Source organism: Condylura cristata, unplaced genomic scaffold, assembly GCF_000260355.1.
Source record: "Condylura cristata isolate star-nosed mole 26May11 unplaced genomic scaffold, ConCri1.0 scaffold00033, whole genome shotgun sequence".
Taxonomy (NCBI): Eukaryota; Metazoa; Chordata; class Mammalia; order Eulipotyphla; family Talpidae; genus Condylura; species Condylura cristata.
The window spans coordinates 2,978,819-2,983,195 of record NW_004567134.1 but is presented as its reverse complement, the minus strand read 5'-3'; positions in this window follow the sequence as shown (position 1 = coordinate 2,983,195).

Sequence of the window (4,377 nt, the reverse complement as noted above, 5' to 3'; positions counted from 1 at the left end):
GGAAAACAATATCAGGGACTGACTTCATTTTTATAGTGCCTTAGTTATGGTCCTAAAATATTGTTACCTAATCCTGAAGCTGTTTCCTTCTCTGCCAATGGGAGTAATTATATAGATCTCACCTTTTCTTTAAAAGTCCTATTTCTTTGAGGTCCTATCTGTATTGAGGGTTTTGTTGTTGTTGTTGTTGTTTTTAATACAAAAGCTTTTTAATTCTATTTAGTAAGATGCAACTGTTGCCATGACTTAAGTATTTAACAGATCTGAAACTACATAAGGACATATTTACTTCTATTCAAAAAGTTTACAACGTTTCTAAATATTGCTCTTACGTTATTTAAGAAAGTTTGTAAAGAACAGGGCTACCTAACAGCTTTTCCTAATAATGAAAAACTTTTCAGAAAGTTACTATGTCAATTATCCAAATTGTTAACAACTGAGAATAGATAAAGTATCCAGCCTTTACCTAAATACTATAAAGGACACAAACAATTTAATACTTCTGACTGTGGGAGCTAATTTGTTAACAAAATTATCATGCATGGACATGACATTAAAAAAGACTTCAGTTTGGCCCTCCCTGGTGGCGCGGCAGGTTAAAGCACAGCACTAAGAAGCTTAAGCCACTTCCGCATGAGTTCGATCCCCACCTGCTCCGGAGGTGACCACATGGCGTGGCAGACCTCTCCTGACCCGCCCAGTGTACTTCATTGATCTGCCTGTTCTGCTCCCCACTCTGTCTCTGGTGAATCCTCTCACCCTCCGCATCTCTGGCCTGTACCCCAGTTCTGTATGAATAAATAAATCTTGGGAAAAAAAAAAGACTTCAGTTTAGGGTTTCGAAGACCAACAGAAAAAGATGAATATGAACTGGGAAATATAAATTTGATGAGACTAAGCTAGTTTAGGAGTAATTAAGACAGAGATTATAACCAAGATGAAAAAAATGTACTAAATGAAGACTGATACACATTTGGGGAAAAAAAAGGTAAGATTTAGTGATAAAAAAGGTTCCTGGTGGAATGCATGCAATGGCAAAGAGAAAAAAGCAAACATTACTCACAGGAGCCTGTGAAGAGCTAAAACCAAACTATGAAAACTTTAGGAAATAAATTTCAGTAAAGGAAGAAACTTTATGAAAAAATGGCTTGAAAATCTGGCTTAGGAGTTTAAATCAGCAATAATTAGCCACCAAAGCAAGCACAAATCTTTAAAAGATACGTAGTCATGCCTCCTGAACTGAAAGTAGTCACAACTGAACACAATATTTTATTTCAGTGAATTTTATGTTCACTGAAACAACCATGTTAGTTGTGGTTTATATTTTTAAAGAAATTTGTTTTAGAGATAAAAGCTGAAATATGAACAAAGTGCTAAGATAGATTAACTGTCAAAATAGTGAGAAAGAAAAATTTGACCGTGAGTTGATCATTAAGTTTGATATATACTATTCTGATGACAACTTTTTGCATTTTTTAATCTACCATATTAACTGAGAAAAAGATTACTATTAACATAGCAATTACCTGTATTCTAGTATTTCTATAAGTTTATTTTTATAAACACTTAAACATGACAAGAGTGGCCGAGTGAACTAAACCATTCAAGTTTATTAAAGCTTTACAAACTGAAATTCAAGAAACTGCTTCCTTCCTTCCTTAATTCAGACTTCATAGCCACTGTCAGTTTTAACTCAAAAGTTTTATTATTTTTATATTTTTCTTTTTTGATTAAAAAAAATCTTGTAAGTATACCGTAAATCAAACACAAACAATACTCTATTAAAAGGTGAAGTCAATATCAATCTTAACCACTTTGTTTTGTGGCTTCTGATAAAGAAACTTTTTTTCAATGACAATGTTAACACCAGATGCTGACCTGCATCCCAAAAGAAGTCAGTACTAGTAACACACACATGACCCGTCCACCAGGAAAACAATATCAGGGACTGACTTCATTTTTATCTCTTCCTGTTACCCACAAGCAGGTGGCAATGTAACACTAGTTTCAATAAAGCAGGCAAAGTTATTACTCCTCAGAAAGAGATAACTACTGCAACTAACCCTGAACTACTTTAAAGAAATATTTTTTTCACCCTATTAACGACATTTTATGTAGCAGCCTCCCTGGTGGCACAGGGTTTAAGTCTTCAGCACTATGAAGCTATCAGCAGCCACTGCATCTGAGTTCCATCCCCAGCCATGGAGCTGACCTACATGGCACAGACCTCTCCTTTCTCACCTGCTGGTCCCCACTCGGTCTCTGGTGAGAAAACACTCAGATACAATCCTTCTGACCTACACACCAGCTCTTGTATGCACAAATCTTTTTTTTTTTTTTGTAAGATAGTTTATGTCTGATTATGCATTTCTTGAACTTTGCCAACAACACAAAACAAAGCATTGTGCTACAGGTTATTTAATTTTCAATGTGACCTTATTTTATAGATAAGAAAACAGATTTAGAAAAGTTAGGTTCCCAATACAACGTTTCACTCTAACTACATATGTTAGAGACATGATCTGAACCTGGAGCAATCAGTCTGACATCAAAGTCCATATTCAAAACCACCTCACTAGATTGCCTCCATAAAAATTAAACTAGCCTGATCAATGATATATATTGTGGACATAAAGATGCTCATATAATCTGACTTAAATATAGAGCAAGCATCAAATCTTGAAGTGTACTTATCATTTTTAATAAACTTAATTCAATAGAATCCTATCTATAAATAAGAGTAGATTATTTTTACTTCATTTATTTTACTTCTCATTTATTTTATAGCAAAAAAAATCTATTAAGTCAACATCAGTTCCCATGAACTCTATTTACAAAAAACTTACTTAAATGAAAGGAACGTTTCCTATTAGGCTTTAAGAAAAGTTAACTTTGTAAGTAATTAATGACCACTAACATTAAATTAATGCTATCAAACGTTAAAGCCAATCAATCTCATGTTAGTATGCATTATTTACCACTACAGAATGAAATCCTCAGAGGAAACACTCATCAAGCCTCAACACTTTTCAATTGTGAATGAAAACCATCTGGCTACCTCACCCCATCTCAGTAGTTGTTTGATTTTAGTAACAAGGGTAAGAAGGATCATTAAACTTAAAAACCGTCACTTTATATTCATTCAGTCCCCACCTTGCCCACACCAACTATTACTTTAATCTCTCCAAGTTCTAATTTGTTCAAACTATGCTACTTGACAAAAATCAGAAAGATTCAACAATATGAGCCCTGCAAGTTAGTTTGCAAAGCACCTTCACATGCAAATGGTTAAAATGTTTTCCTACAATCAGTAGCAAGCTTGTTCCCCAGAAATTCCAGTTTAATACAGCAAACCTGCTACTTCATGTGCCTTTACCTCAAAGGGGATTAAAAAAATGATTAAGCAATAAAAATATTAAGTTGCCTTTGAAAAAAAGAGGGTCCCTCAAAAGCCCCTGGAATATGTAAGGTGTGTGTGTGTGTGTGTGTGTGTGTGTGTTTTCTCATGGGGACCTAGTCAGTTGACTAAATTGGACTTTTCTGTATAGGAAATGACCCTGATCTGAACTCTCTGCTGAGCAAATGAAATGTCAGTGAATTATCGATCTGCCGTGGGAATCCGATCGCACTAGGTCTTCCCCCTCTCATTCTACTTCCCAGCAGAAACTGAGCGCCGAAATCCTTTAACTCCAGAACTAAACACTCCAGTCACCTCTCCAAGCGCACTCCACTCGACCCTAACCCGTTCACCTGCGATGCTGAAGCAGTTAAACACTTCTTTTAATAATCCCAACCTGACAGATGAATCGTCTACAGCGTTAACTGCGGCGAAACAGTCATCAGACATACACCTCCAACAGAACTGACACTCCGAATTCAAGGGTAAATTGTTGAACAGGTATCCCCACCAAATCCATTCTTCCAGGGATATGGTTCTAAGTACAATAACGCACACCTTTCTCCGGGATTTTCTCAAGCCACATTTGGAGAAAGTGCTGGCCTACACAGACATATGCCTTATTGTCATCCCCATCATCTCAAGCCTGACTGCCCGGGTAGTCTGGGAAGGAGGGAAAAAGATCAAGCGCGGGGGGTGGGAGGTGGGGGATTCCGTGTCAGGTTCACGGTTTGCCCACCAAAGTTTCAAGTGCACATTAGGCTCCTGCAGCAGGAGCCTCCACAGAGGTAGAGAAGAAAGGAAAGGGGCGGGGAACGGGGGTTCTACGGGTAGAAGCCCCTGCGGGGCGCGCGTTCAGGGGGCCGGATTTCCCTCTCCCCCAACCCCACCCCCCGCCGGCCCAGCGGAATTCCTCCCCGGCCCGGAGCTGGGAACAATGCCGTAGCTCGGATCCCCGCCCCGGCCGCCCGCCACTCACC